Here is a 16025-nt window from a genome sequence, read left to right as displayed (position 1 = left end):
CAATGATCAAACACCCATCCCTCCATGAGTGCGCATTTCCCACCACCACGGATCCCAGCATCCCCTCCCCCCCCCCCCCCCAGCCCCTATCCCACCCTGCCTCTGTGGCAGGGCATTTCCCTCTCTCTCCTTTTGAGTGCCATGGTTGGCAAAAGAGGCATTGAGTGGCAATCATGCTTGGTCGACAGTCTACACTCAGCATGCTCTCCCATCATGGGCGGATCCTGCCAACACCCTTTATTTGATGTTCCCTTCTCTTTCTGAGCTCCCCCTTCCCCTAACATGTGTGGTTGTCCTCCGGGTCATTGAGTAAAATTCCTGGTACTAATCTCTGCCATACTTGGGTGTTAGTTTCCTATTTTGTTACTTTATGTTCCCCAGATGAATGCAATCTTTCTATGTCTATCCCTTTCTTTCTGAGTCATTTCGCTTAACATGATACTTTCCATGTAGTACCACTTGTATGTAAACTTCATGACTTCGTCTTTTCTAACAGCTACATAGTACTCCATTGTGTAAATGTGCCAGAGTTTCTTCAACCAGTCATCTGTTCTCGGGCACTCAGGTTTTTTCCAGATTCTGGCTATTGTAAAGAGTGCTGCAATAAACAGACAATTGCAGATGTCACTTCGGCTATACTTTTTTGCCTTTCTGGGATATATTCCCAGGAGTGGTATTGCTGGGTCCATGTACAAAAGTAAGATCTAAGTGGATTAAAGACCTCAACATCAGACTGGAAACTATAAGATACATTGAGGAAAATGTTGGCAAAACCCTTCATGACATAGAAGCTAGTAGTGTCTTCAAAGATGTCACACCGCTGGCCAAGCAAGTGAAAACAGAGATAGATAAATGGGACTATCTTAAACTAAGAAGCTTCTGCACCTCAAAAGAAACAGTGACCAAAATACAAAGACAGTCAACTGAATGGGAAAGGATATTTGCCAACTACACATCTGATAAGGGGTTAATTTCAAGGATATACAAAATACTGGCTCAACTCCACAAAAAGAAAACATTCAACCCCATCAAAAAATGGGGAGATGAAATGAATAGAAACTTTGACAAAGAAGAAATACGAATGGCTAAAAGACACATGAGAAAATGTTCCACATCATTAATCATCAGGGAGATGCAGATCAAAACCACAATGAGGTATCACCTCACACCACAGAGACTGGCCCATATCCACAAGAACAAAAGCAACCGGTGCTGGCGCGGATGTGGTGAGAAAGGGACACTCCTTCACTGTTGGTGGGAATGCCGACTGGTTCAGCCCTTCTGGAAAACAGTATGGATGATTCTCAAAAAACTAGAAATTGAGCTCCCATTTGACCCAGCAAGTCCCATTTATTTTTAACTTTGTTTCCCTTGCTTTTGGAAATGAGAACCCATTAAGGCTGGTGTTAAGGAGTGTATTGCCTATTTTTTTCTGATATGTATTTTATGGTTTCCCCAGGTCTTATATCTGAGCTTATAACACATTTTGAATTATTTTTTGTATGTTGTTAGATAGTGGTTTAAGTTTCATTCTTTCTTCCTGTAGCTGTCTTATTTTTTCAATAACATTTATAGAATGGCAGTTTCCGTACCTATGTATTGTCTTTACTTATGTGTCATAAATTGGTTGTTCTTAAATGTGTGGTTTTATTACTGATATTCACTGATCTTCATCTCTGTTGTTATTACAGTAGAACGTTTTTTGCAATAATGTCACTTTGTAATATAGTTTGAAGCCAGGACTATGGCTTCCACTTTGGTTCATTTTTTCTAGAGAGTGTTCATAATTTGACTCTTTGTAGTTCCAAATAAATGTCATGATTTTTGTACAATTTCTATAAACAATACCTTTAAGATTTTGAAAACATTGCAATGAATTTGTACATTACATCAGTGTAATGTAGCATCTTAAAACTATACCAAAACTTTTTATAAATGAGCAGGGAATAACTTTCCATCTTATTGTGTCTTCAATTGTTTTTATTTTATTTTATTTTTCTTCTTCAATTGTTTTTAAACAATTTCTGAAACTCTTCCATTTTACAGGTCTTAACATTTCTTTGTTTAAATTTATTTTAAGGTTTTCATTCTCTTTAAGGTGATTATCAATGGAATTATTTTCCTGCTTCTACTTCTATTTTCATGTGGAAATGAAAAAGTATTGCTAATATTCATTTTGTATTCTGTCACTATTTCTATTTCTTGATAGATTTTTACTGGAATATTTGCTATTCTATATACATATGTATATTATCATGTTAGAGCGATGGTGCAACAGGTAGGGCATTTGCCTTGCATGCAGCCAACCTGGGTTCAATTCCTTTATCACTCTTGGAGAGCCCAGCAAGCTACTGAGAGTATCCCGCCCACATGGCAGAGCCTGACAAGCTCCCCTCGGCCTTTTCGATATGCCAAAAACAGTAACAACAAGTCTTACAATTGAGACATTACTGATGCCCGCTTGAGCAAATCAATCAACAACAGGAGGACAGTGCTACAGTGCTACGTTTATTATCATCTCATTAGCATACATTATATAGTTTTAATTCTTTTCCAAATTGAATCACTTTATATTTTGTTATTTTCTAGTTACTATTGTAATAACTTCAAAAGTATATTAAACAACAGTGGAGAGAGTTAACATTCTTGTTTTGTTCCTGATCTGAGAGGGAAAATCTTCAATTCCTCATCATTTAGTATTTTTTTGTTTATGATATTTTTCGTATATAACATTGTTATATTGATGGGCACACTTTCTATACCAATTTTATTGATTTTTTAAACATAAAAGGATTTAGTCAAATGCTTGTTTTATGCATCAGTTGACATTATTGTATTATTTTTGCCCTTTATTTGGTGAAGTGGTATATCACATTTATTTATTTACATAAGTTGAGCCATCCTCACATTCCAGGGGTTAAATTCTCTTGATCATGGTGTATGATAATTTTTGTATCTATTTAATATATGATGTTGTTCACTTGATGTGGTCTATTTCGTTGTGGAACCATCCACCGGGAGACTTCCATCTCCAACGTTTAGAATCGGCCCTCTGGAACTGTGAGTTACCATGGATGGTCTTGGTCGACATGATAAACTCAGACAGTCTCTCACCCTGTTCGTTACATTCTAGGCCATGGGTCCTGATGTGGAGTTCTTCTGCTGATCTTCTCGGTCTTATCTTGGCATTAAAATCACCACAATGATCTTGTAGAAGGTGTGGTATTCTTTATAGAACTTCTCCAGCTCCATGTAGAACTTCTCAATTTCTCCTTCAACATAATTGGATGTTGGTGTGTAGACAACGAAGATAGAAACTGCTGACAGTGAGGCACATCTATTCAAGTGATGTGATTGATGTCTTCTTGTCTTGGTCAGACCAATCATGTCATATTTGAACTTTTGTGCTTGTACCATCAGGTCGTTGATGGATGCATCCGATGCTAGCATACGTGCATTGAAAGTACAGATAATCATTTTTTCCTTCCTTCGTTTTGGCAGCCTAGTTCGGCCCTGAGATTTTATCAGCCTCTCCTTCCTCATCCTTCTCAATGCTGCCATATTGGTGACGCCTTCAGGGTCAGGGAAATGAGACCCATTATAATTACTGGTTTTGGCATATCGAATACACAACGGATAGCTTGTGAGGCTCTGCTGTGCGGGCAGAATACTCTCAGTAGCTTGCCAGGCTCTCTGAGAGTGATAGAGGCTTTTGGGGAGGCCTCTAATCGCCCTTGTAGGTGTTTCCATGGTTCAAACCATATTTGAACCCTATCAAATATGGTGCGGCAATTCTGGAAGATGGGTATTAAGTGTCTTCCAATGTATTGTTCGGCCACTTTGTGGCCACGCGGTCTGGAAAGCATCCTAGAGCATGGCAGCAGCTGGGGAGTGGAAGTAGTGGAGGTAGTGGAGGTCTGCCGGTGAGGTATTTATCTGGTACCGGGTAGGGGTAGGGTGAGTCTTCTGTGCGCAATCCAATCCCTGGGTCTCTGGCGGTTGGTGGAAGCAGACAGGGCAGGGTAGGGTGGGGCTCCTGGTTTTAATCCCTTTGTCACCTGTGGTTGATGGGAGCAAGCAGAGAATCTCGGTCCCCCGGTCCATTGAGCCTGGAGTCCAAGGTCTCAGAGTTCCGCTTATCTTGTTCTGTGGGGCTTCAGTCGTGTGTGAGTCTCGGCCCAAGCATCCAGAAAGCATCCTGGAGCGTGGCGGCAGCTGGGTAGTGGAGGTAGTGGAGGTCTGCCAGTGAGGTATTTATCTGGTACCGGTAGGGGTAGGGTGGGTCTTCTGTGCGCAATCCAATCCCTGGGTCTCTGGCAATTGGCAAAATAGACCACATCATATTCAATGGAAGGTTTTGCCTGGCCGATGTCGCTGTTGTCCCAAAATTTCAAACGGGATCGGACCACCGTCCCCTTCGTGCAAAATTCTACTTCACAGAGTGGGAAGAAAGGGCTGCAAAGTTTAAGAAGAGAACCCCCAGAACAACCACCAAATGGGAGCTCTTTGGCACTATTGCTGCAACATGGGACGATTCCGTTGTTGACAACATTGACAAGGAATACGATCAACTGGTTCAGCACCTCCATGACTGTGCGAGGAACACCGAGAGAGATAGCCTATCTTCGAAACCTCTTGAGCCAACGTGGTTTGTCGCATGCCTCAGGCAACCACAAGCTACTGTCCGAGGTCACAAAGCAGTGCAGAGATGCAATAAAGGAAGACCTCAAAGAGAAGAGCAGAAGTGCTGGTAGATGTGGCAGAAGCCGGTAAAAGCAATCGGATTGCCCACCTGTCCTTCGCCAACTACAAGACCAAGATGACTGCCTTCCGACATCCTGATGGATCTATCACATCTTCCAGAAGGGTAATGGAGAAGATTATCCATGATTTCTACTCAGATCTCTTCGATAGCTATGTCCACCTGCCCACATACCAAATTCCGCAGGATGAATATGTTGTTCCCAAAATTCTGCACGCAATTTCATCAGTAAAGAAGCAAACAGCACCCAGCCCAGACAAGGTCAGATCTGAACACCTGAAGAACCTGCTGTTAGTACTCATCAATACACTGGCTCGACTCTTCACACGTTACCTGTCTGAATGCAAGGTTCCATCCCAATGGAAAACCAGCAGGACTGTACTACTGTACAAGAAGGGAGACATCCACAACATTGGCAACTGTCGCCCAATCTGCCTATTGTCTGTCATCTACAAGCTGTTCACTCGAGTCATCCTGAAGAGGATTGGCAGAACACTAGATGAATGACAACCATGCACACAAGCCAGGTTCCGAAAATGATTCAGCACCATCGACCATATCCACACCATAACCAAGCTCATTGAGATTTCTCGGGAGTTCAAGATGCCGCTCTGTCTAACGTTCATTGATTTAAAGAAGGCCTTTGATTCTGTTGAGACGGAAGCGGTCATAGAAGCCCTAGCCAATCAGGACATTCAAACTCAATACATCAGGATCCTCCATGAACTGTATTATGAACTGACTACCAGGATCTCACTATTCTACAAAGAAGTTATCATTTATGTCAAGAGAGGGGTTCGGCAGGGTGATACTATTTTACTGAAACTTTTCAGTGCCATCCTCGTGAACTTCATCCGATGACTGGAATGGGAAGGAATGGGAGTGAAGATAGATGGTCGGCAACTACACCACCTCCTCTTTGCTGATGACATTGTTCTAATAACACCAAACATTAGTCAAGCAGCACAAATGCTGGCCAACTTCGACCATGAGTGTGGAAAGGTCTGGTCTTACTACAGCTGAATCTCACAAAGACAATGTTTATGAGAAACAGTCTCATTCCTGACGCTCCATTCGCTCTCAACAGAACAACCATCTCTGAATGCAACAGTTATGTGTACCTACGTCGAGAAGTCAACAGGATGAACGACCTAGCACCTGAGTTGCGCAGGAGGAAGAGAGCAGCTTGGAACGCCTTCAAGAGCATCGAAGAAATAGCTAAGAGGATAAATAACCTCCGGCTCCGGGCACATCTCTTTGATTCCACTATTCTTCCTGCATTAACATACGCCTCAGAGACCTGGGCCCTACGCAAACAGGATGAGAACGCTATTCGGGTCTCCCAAAGAGAAATCGAAAGAGCTCTGCTTGGAGTATCACGTTTCATTCAAATGATAAAAAGAATCCGGAGTTTGCCAAGGCATCAAAAATCAGATGGACTGGACACGTAATGAGATTTGGAGATGACCGCTGAACTAGAGCCATTACCGACTGGATTCCATGGGACGCTAAAAGACCACGTGACTGCCCACCTACCAGATGCTCAGACTTCTTCATCAAGATCCTGAACGATCAGTTTGAGGCTCTTCGTGTTCCTAGAACGGGCTACACTAGCACATGACAGGAACAAATGGAGATGTTACTGGCACGCACTCGAGCAAATCTATGATTAACAGGAAGTCAAGTGATTAAGTCATCAAGTTGTTCGCTTAGTTATGTATTTATTTTGGTCCACAACTAGAAGTACTCAGGGATTACTCCTGGCTCTGAGTTCAGAGTTTATTCCTGCTGTGGCTCAGGGGGGCAATATGGGGTGCCACAGATAGAACCTGTGTCAGCTATGTGCAAAACAAGTGCCTTACCTGCTGTATTATCTCTCCAGCCGCAGGAGGTATTGGTTTATAGTTTTATTTAATTTTGATGCCCTTGTACATTTTAGTGATCAAATAATGTTGTCTTTATCTTGCGCAATTGAAATTTCTCCTTTTCAATTGAAATTTCTCCTTTTCAATTATGAAAAAAGTTGGAGAAAGATATTAATTCTTTTCTGAAAGTTTGGCAGAATTTATGAGTGAAGACACAAGTGGTTTGGTGGAAGTTTGTGTTTAATGTTTCAATTTTGTTACTTAGACTTTTGTGTTCAGGCTTATTGTTTCTCTTCTTTAAATGTTGTATTTTGTATGTTCCTAACAATCTGTCCATTTTGTGCTGCTAAATATGTTATTATGCAATTATTCGTAATATTCTCTTTTATCTTTTGTATTTACATAGTGTCTGTTATAACTTCTTTTTTGTTTTTGTATTTATTTGTACTTTCTCTCTCTGTCTTTGTGATTATCTCTGAAATCATGTCTATTTTGTTCATCCTTTCACAGAGAGTTTTCAGTTTAATTGATCCTTTAGCTTGTCATTTTATTTTTATTTTATTAATTTTTGCTCTAATTTTTGTGTATTTTGTTTTGTTTGTTTTGTGGTCATATCTGGCCATGCTCCAGTCTTTCTACTAGCTCTGATTCAAGAGACTATACATGGTGCTGGAATTCCAACTGGGATTTGCTGCATGCAAATCAAGTGCCTTAACCCTTCTACTACCTCTCCAGACTTTTGTTTTCCTGAGGCAAAGAAGAAAAAAATTCACTGGCAAACTTGTGCCCTTGTACGTATCTATATTTCAACTAATGTCCTTCAACATAGTAAAGAAAAGACGCAGTACTTAAGACATCTTGAATCTTGAAATTATAAAATTATATATTAAAACCAACCTTAGTAACACAAATATTATGTAAATTTGAGACAATTAAAGATAAAGTAAAATTATGACTAAAAAATAATTCTGAGAACGTTGAACCTGGTGTACTGCTATCAACAAATTATCAGCTCTATTTTTTCACTGGAACTCTTAAATCACAGCTATAAGCTATTTTGGTCAATTTGTTTGTTTAGTTAGTAGGTTTGTGATTGCACTGAACATGTGTTTTACTTAACATGATCAAGAAAATGAAATTTAAAACCTATGTACTGGAATTGGGAGATAGTACAGAGGTTAGGGCACATGCCAATAAGGGATTGACCTGGCTTAATTTCTTATACTTGATCTTAGCCTAAAGGTCAAAAAGCTATTGACCTGGATTCAATACCTGGCACTACACGGTACCCTAAACATTATCAGCTACACCAGAAGTTCTCAGCTCCTCTGGGGTGGCATGGATAATATCTAACATTACAGGCTTCAAAAAGCATCTCATTTATGGGCTCTCACATTGAACTACAAGCCTGGTTTCCTAATAATTTCCACTGGGTCCTCTAGATATTCTTATTACTGCTTGAGTGTACCCACAGCCCCTAAAATGTTGTACTATAGCCATAACCTAGTATAAGGTGTAGATATCTTATTTTGTGCTCCTAACTATTGAAAGCCATCTCTAATTTAAATTTCAACACCTAATTCATTGATACTTCTTATAGAGAGCAATGATCAAATACCAGTTCTGGGACTTTGGTTCTTTTACTTTAGATTTTTTTATATCAAAAACTTTACTAAAGGGGGTATGGTGCTGCCAGCAGGTCAATCTGTACCTGTGAGGCGAGTGCATCAGCAGCCTAATGGCACCTTCAGACTTCCAGATACCCCAAAATTGCTGCTGTGCCTTTGGCCAGACCCCAGAAACTTGGGGCAAACTTTACCAAGAAAATAAACTGCCAAAAGTTAGGTATGTGGGAGACACACCCACAAACCACCTCCGGCTCAGCTATATAATTGGAGGCATGGCCTTTCTGGTTCCTGATCGAACTGCTTAATGGCCATGATCCCAGAGACTCAGAAACAAATCTTGAAACCCAACAGCTTTTGGCAGAAATTTATTCGGTCCCTGCAGTAGGCTACCGGCGCTGGGCCACCCCAGGTGGGAATAGGTTTTGTGCCTTGGCCTGTTCCCCCTGGCGGCCCGGTGGCCGTCATCCTCCAGAGGCATGGATGTGATGTCACTGTCACTGTCACTGTCCTCCCGTTGTTCATCAATTTGCTTGAGCAGGCCCAGTAACATCTGCATTGGAGTCTTTGTTGTTACTGTGTTTGGCATATCGAATACATCACGGGTAGCTTGCCAGGCTCTGCCATGCGGGCGAGATACTCTTGGTAGCTTGCAGGGCTCTCCGAGATGGGTGGAGGAATCGAACTCGGGTTGGCCATATTGGCTGCGTGCAAGGCAAACGCCCTACCACTGTGCTATCGCTCCAGCCTTTAAATTAGTTTTCCCAATTTAAATAATTGTTCCTTGTCAACACAAGTCTTATTTACCAATTAACACAACTGATTCAGTAGACATTAATAAATGTTAAGGGTCAATAGTTTACTTATGATCTCAAAATAATATATTATAATATTTTGCTAATAATAAATTATAATTATGACAAAATTTTTGTCTATACAGTTCAAGTAGTATTGTACCAGTATAATTCTGCTTAAATTTTATTATTCTGCACTAGAAGTCACAGAAATTATGGTAGATTAAAGAAAATGTTTAAAAATACTCATATGTTGGGGCCGGAGCGATAGCACAGCGGTAGCCTTGCACACGGCCTACCTGGGTTCGATCCCCGGCACCCCATATGGTCCCCCAAGCACCGCCAGGAGTAACTCCTGAGTGCAGAGCCAGAAGTAACTCCTGAGTACAGAGCCAGGATTAACCCCTGAGCATCTCTTGGTGTGACCCAAAAAGAAAAAACAAACCAAACATAAAAATACTCATATGTTAGTTTCAGGTTGAAATGAAACAATTTGTTTTGTGTCTGATTGAAAACCTGTAAATATCAAAGGTATTTAAACGGATAAAATTTTAAACACTTATTGCAAATATACTACTGATAATTTCTTGTAACGAATTTCAGAAAGAGTCTAAAGTAAATTTCATATATACTTTCTTAGTCTTCTGACCCGTGGGGAAATTTCATCACTGATCAAATATAACTTGCATTTTGTGTGTAAACTATTTGTTTTTTATTCTTCTCTCATTCCCTTTATGTTATTCAGTGCCCCCCAATTGAACCACTATCCTGATTGATTTTAACTCCTTTTAGAGGTTGGTATTGTCCAAATTGGGAAGCTGTACTGTAAAGATAAAGAAGAAATCATTACTTTAAAAAGGCAGTGATATAAACTCAAAGTTGGGATATGAGCACTCCAGATCTAAGTGTTTCATGGGGTTTCAGAGATAGCTCAGCTCTATGGGCTAAAGTACATGCTTTACATGCAGGAAAGTTGGGTTTGATTTGTGGCACCACTAGGTCACTTGAATACCACCAGAGGCAAACACCAAGCAGTGAGTTCAAAGTAGCACTTAAACACACTCCCTCCAAAAAGGAAACAAAGAGAATAAAATGTGTGACGCCTTCATTTTATTTTAGTCCACCTTTAATTTATATCTATTTGTATTCATATCAAATTTTTCATTTTTAAACCATTTTTATTGAAGCACCTAGACTTACAACACTGTTAATCACACTTTTCAAGTATACACCATTCCAACACTACACCCATCACACCTGTGCCTGAGGTACCCCCCCCAACCTCACCCAAACCCCATCTCATCTATGCTCAGTATGTAGACAAAATGTACTGATAATGATTTCCTATAACTCTGACCAGTTGTTTTTCATTTACTATACTTCTCCCTACCCCCAACATATAGACAGGATTTTCTCTCTCTAATTTGTGGAAGTGATGACACTTATACACACATATATGAATAGAGACAGTCTCCATAAATTCCACAAAATTGTAAGTCAAAATCATTTTTCAAAAGCTAAAGCATTTTAAAGTTATTTACGTTTAAATAATATTGTGTATATTTCTGTGCAAATATATATTGGAGATTACATGAAGCAGGTAAACTCCACAAATGTAAAATTTAGTAAGAGTGAAGATAAATAAGAAAATGGGAAAATCTGAGTAGGCCTATAAAGTACTGGGCTTTATATTAAGAAAGGTAACATTGGCTTTATATTAGAAAATATATTATATATACATATTGTCACTGTCACTCTCTCTGTCCTCCCATTGTTCATCAATTTGCTTTAGCAGGCCCAGTAACATCTCCGTTGTGAGACTTGTTGTTACTGTGTTTGGCATATCGAATACGTCACAGGTAGCTTGCCAAGCTTTGCCATGCAGGCGAGATACTCTCGGTAGCTTGTTAGGCTCTCCAAGAGGGGCAGAGGAATTGAACCCAGATTGGTCGGGTTGGCCATGTACAAGGCAAAAGCCCTACCTGCTGTGCTATGGCCAGTGGATAGGGCACAGCAGGTAGGGCATTTGCCTTGCACGAGGCTCACCAGGGTTCAATTCCTCCGTCCCTCTCAGAGAATCCGGCAAGCTACCTAGAGTATCCCGCCCACATGACAGAGCCTGGTAAGCTACCCGTGGAGTATTCAAAATGCCAAAAACAGTAACAAGTCTCAAAATGAAAACATTACTGGTGCCCGCTCGAGCAAATTGATGAACAATGGGAGGACAGTGGCACAGTGCTACATAGTAAGTGACTGTATCAGCAAGTAAAATAATAAAAAATTTCTTAGGGTGTAAAAATCAGTCTTATTAAGATATAGAAATTTCAGTATAAATAAGATGTTAACTCATTGCTGAAAATGTGTGAAATAATTGGGAGTAAACATACCTTTCTTAATCTACTAGAGGGCAACCATATACACTATGAGTGAGTGTCATACTCAGAGCCACAGACTGGGAAGTTTGTCCTGTCATTTAAAGAAACTCCTTTAAGCTTCTTGCAAAACTGGTTTCAATTCCCTAAACTGTCACCCATCCAAGAAGCTGAATGATAATCTAACTGGATAGAGTATTCTTGGTGAGGTGTTTATTTCACTGAGATTTTGTACTATGTCACTCTGTAGGATAACATTGTTTTGTCCTTCTTGCATAGCCTCAGGTAGTTTAGGTTTATTGGGTTGCTCCCATCACAGTGCTTCCTTTTCTCTGTTTATTTGTAACTTCTTTCTTTGTCCTCCATAGACTTGTAAATATTGTTTTTCTCTTCTCCTTAAGTTCTGTGTATAGGGTATGGAACAATAGCACAGCAGGTAGGGCGTTCGCCTTGCATGCGGCCCATCTGGGTCCGATTCCCAGCATCCCATATGGTCCCCGAGCACCTCTAGGAGTAATTCCTGAGTGCATGAGCCAGGAGTAAAGAATGTGCATTGCCGGGTGTGACCCCTCAAAAAAAGAAGAAAAAAGTTCTGTGTATAGTTTATTCGGGGCAATGTCTTTTTTGTATGGGCACAGGAAAACAGTAGTAAATGCTATGCTTTTGTTATGTGAGAGTCATTTGACTCTAAATGGCACTTTCCTCCTGGTCAGATGTTCTCTATACCTAATCCTCAGCTGCCCTTACTTCCTAGCAGCAGCAAAAACAGGGTCCCAACGAGGGACTGGATGGACTGGGGGCTAGACGTGAGCTATGTGCTACCCTGGAATTGAGATGGCCTGGCCAAAGTACCTTATGCTTAACTGTAAGTTAAAAGCTTGGTCATAGACAGATGCTGTCATGATCCAAAAAGTAACAACTAGATTTGGACGCCGCTAGGGTTAGGAATGATTAATCTGGCCTGAGTTTGGTAGTCTGAGTCCGTGGCAAGGTGTTCCCAGTAGAGCTAGGCTACAAGCTTCAATGTATCTCTTACTGTGTCCATACAAAAATAACTAAAGGAGAAAACACCTTAAGAGGTATTTTGCCAGCTGGCTGTCAGGAAGGGCTTCCTTATGTTGTTTTTGCTTCCAGACTGGGTGGAGCATGGGTCCAGAGGGCAAGGTGGAGAAAGATAAATAGGGGTGGAGAGTGGAGCAGTGGGGGTCAGAATCCAGAGAGGAGAGTGAGATCCCAGGCTCCAAGAGGCGCATCAAGGAATGAGGTCGAGGAACGAGGGGCAAGGAAGGAAGAATATGTGAGATTGGTGAGACAGGAGATTGAATAAATGATAACTAATCAGCAACCAGCCTGGTCCTTGTTCTTCTTTCCGCTGCTTATATGCTACAGACATCCCGATCCTGTCCATACACAGTGGCTTGAGAGCACCAAACACAGACAGTGAGAGAGAGACGGCCGGAGAGCCCGTGAAAACACATACTTATCATGTTCATTACATCCCTCCATTATCGCCGTGTTCATTACATCCCTCCATTATCTTTTGGCTTGTATTGTCTTATTTAGTAGCACTGCTTTTCGTTTGTATATAAGCTCCAGCTTTGGTCTTGCTGATTTCCATATTTTGTCTCGGTCTTTGGTTTTTTTCGTTCTGATTACAGTGTCTTGGATTTTTCTTAATTGTGCTATTTTCACTGGGACAACTTGAGCGTTTCATATTCAGTTGCCTATATTTCTCAACTTTGGGAGCTCTTAACTGTTATTTATCAGTTCTTCATCAAATTTATCTCCCTGGTATTCAGTGTCTTTTCCTCTTTTGTTTTCTAGAGTTTTACTCTTCTCATATTGAAGATTTTCAATCTTTTTCTCACCTGTTGTTATTATACTGCTCATAAATTCTACTGAGTTTTTTTGTCCCCTACAACATTCTCCATTTCTGTTGTTTCTACTTGTATTTTTTTTCATTTGGGTTCTCACACTTCCTTGTGCTTTGCTGACTACCTCTGCCATGATTTCTTTGAGTGTTTTAGACATCCTTATCATGTTGTCAACGAAATAAATTACTGAACTACTTGGCTTTGGTTGTTACTTCATTGCTATTCTTTTTAGCTCATTGAACTTAGTGGGTTTCTATGCATCTTCCCCATTGGTTTTCCAGTGTTTCTGCTGTTCTGAAGGTGAATATTTGTAGTTAGATTTCAGTGAGAGATTATGGAGGTTTAGACTGGGAGTTGTTTTTTCCTTCCCAACCCATCTTTACCCAGTGATAGAAAGTATAATTGTGTGCACTCTGAACTTTGCTACATAGCTGAGGCATGGGCCTGTTAATTTGGCAGAGGTTGGGTGAGAATGCTGCTGAAATCTAATGAGAATTTTGGGATTGTCTCCTGTTTCAAGTGAGGCCAGAGATATAAGCTGTAGATTAATATTACTAGAAGTGTAGAGTAGCAATCAGATAGATATTTAGGAGCTATTGTGTAGGCCCCTTAGTATGCTAAAGGTCAGATTTGAAGGCTACTGGAATCAAGCCAGGCTGTGGGTTGTATTTGATAACTTAACATCCCCTTACTATAGATTTGCTCAAGCAGGCGCCAGTAATGTCTCCATTCATCCCTGTCCCTATGGCGTCAGCTCGCTCCAAGAACACAAAGAGCCTCAAACCATTCGTTCAGGGTCTTGACGAAGAAGTCTGACCATCTCATTGGTGGGCAGCCACACGATCTTTTGACGTGCCGTGAAAATCCATTTGGTAATGGTTCGAGCCCAGCAATCGTCTCTATCGCATTAAGTGTCCAGGCCATCTGATTTTCGATGCCTTGGCAAAAGAGACAGGGTCCCTGATTCTCGATCATCGATGGAGGTCGGAACTCCGGATTCCTTCTTTCACTTGAGTGAAGCTTGATACTCAAGCATAGCACTTTCAATTCTTCTTTGAGAGACCTGAATAGTGTTCTCATCCAGTTTTCATAGGGCCCAGGTCTCTGAGGCATATGTTAATGCAGGAAGAACAGTGGAGTCGAAGAGATGTGTCCAGAGCCAGAAGTTCTTTGTCTTCTTAGCTATTTCTTCGATGCTTTTGAAGGTGTTCTATGCCGTTCTCTTCCTCCTGCGCAATTCAGGTGCCAGGTCGTTCATCATGCTGAATTCTCTACCTAGGTACACATAACTGCTGCATTCAGAGATGTTCGTTCCGTTGAGAGCGAATGGAATGTCAGGAACAAGTCCATTTCTCATGAACATTGTCTTCGTGAAATTCAGCTGCAGTGTGATCGTTCCACACTCACGGTCGAAGACGGCCAGCATTTGTGCCGCTTGGCTATTGTTTGGTGTTATTAGAATGATGTTATAAGAGAAGTGGAGGTGGTGTAGTTGCCGACCATCTATCTTCACTCCCATTCCTTCCCATGACAGTCATCACATTATGTTCTCGAGGGTGGCACTGAAGAGTTTTGGTGAAATGGTATCACCCTGCCGAACCCCTCTTTTGATGTCAATGATCACTTTCTTGTAGAATGATGAGATCCTGGTAGTGAATCCATAATACAGATCACGGAGGATCCTGATGTATTGAGTTTGAACACCCTGTTCGGCTAGGGCTTCGAAGACCGATTCAGTCTCAACAAATTCAAAGGCCTTCTTTAAATCAATGAACATTAGACAGAGTGACATCTTGAACTCCTGATAAACAATGAGCTTGGTTTCTGTGTGGATGTGGTCAATTGTGCTGAATCCTTTTCGGAACCTGGCTTGCTTGCACAGTTGTCCTTCATCTACTGTTCTGCCAAACTTATTCAGGGTGATTCGAGTGAACAGCTTGTAGACAACAGAAAACTGGCAGATCAGCCGATAGTTGCCCATGTTGTGGATGTCTACCTTCTTGTACAGTAGAATGGTCCTGCTGGTTTTCCACTGGGATGGAACCTTGCATTCAGACAGGTAGCGTGTGAAGAGCCGAGCCAGTGTATTGATGAGTACTGACGGCAGGTTCTTCAGGTGTTCGGGTCTGACCTTGTCTGGGCCGGGTGCTATTTGCTTCTTTACCAATGAAATGGCATGTAGGATGTCAGAAGGGAGAACACTAGGAACAACATATCCATCCTGCAGAATTTGGTATGTGGGCAGGTGGACATGGCTATTGAAGAGATCTGAGTAGAAGTCATGGATAATCTTCTCTATTGCCCTTCTGGTAGATGTGATAGATCCATCAGGATGTCAGAGGACAGCCATCTTGGACTTGTAGTTGGCAAAGGACAGGCGGGCGTTGTGAATGTTTTTCCCGGCTTCTGTTGCATCCTGCATTGGACAACTCTGCTGCTCTTCTCTCTTAAAGGTATTCTCTGCACTGCTTGGCGAGCTCGGACGTTAGCTTGTGGTTGCCTGAGGCTCGTGCCCAGCCATGCTGGCGAATGAGCTAGAGAGTTTTTGAAGACAGGCGTCTTTTTGTGGCTTTCTCTCCCTTGGCGTTCCTTGCACAATCATGGAGGTGCTGAACCAGTCGATCATATTCTTCATCAGTGTTGCCAACGATGGCACCTTCCCATGTTGCCTCAATAGTGCCAAAGAGCTCCCAGTTGGTGGTCGTTCTGGGAGTTCTCTTCTTAAACTTTGCA

This window comes from Sorex fumeus, unplaced genomic scaffold (assembly GCF_029834395.1).
Source record: "Sorex fumeus unplaced genomic scaffold, SorFum_2.1 ptg000058l, whole genome shotgun sequence".
NCBI classification, from domain to species: domain Eukaryota; kingdom Metazoa; phylum Chordata; class Mammalia; order Eulipotyphla; family Soricidae; genus Sorex; species Sorex fumeus.
The sequence above is the reverse complement of the archived record's forward strand: the minus strand, read 5'-3'. Positions refer to the sequence as shown.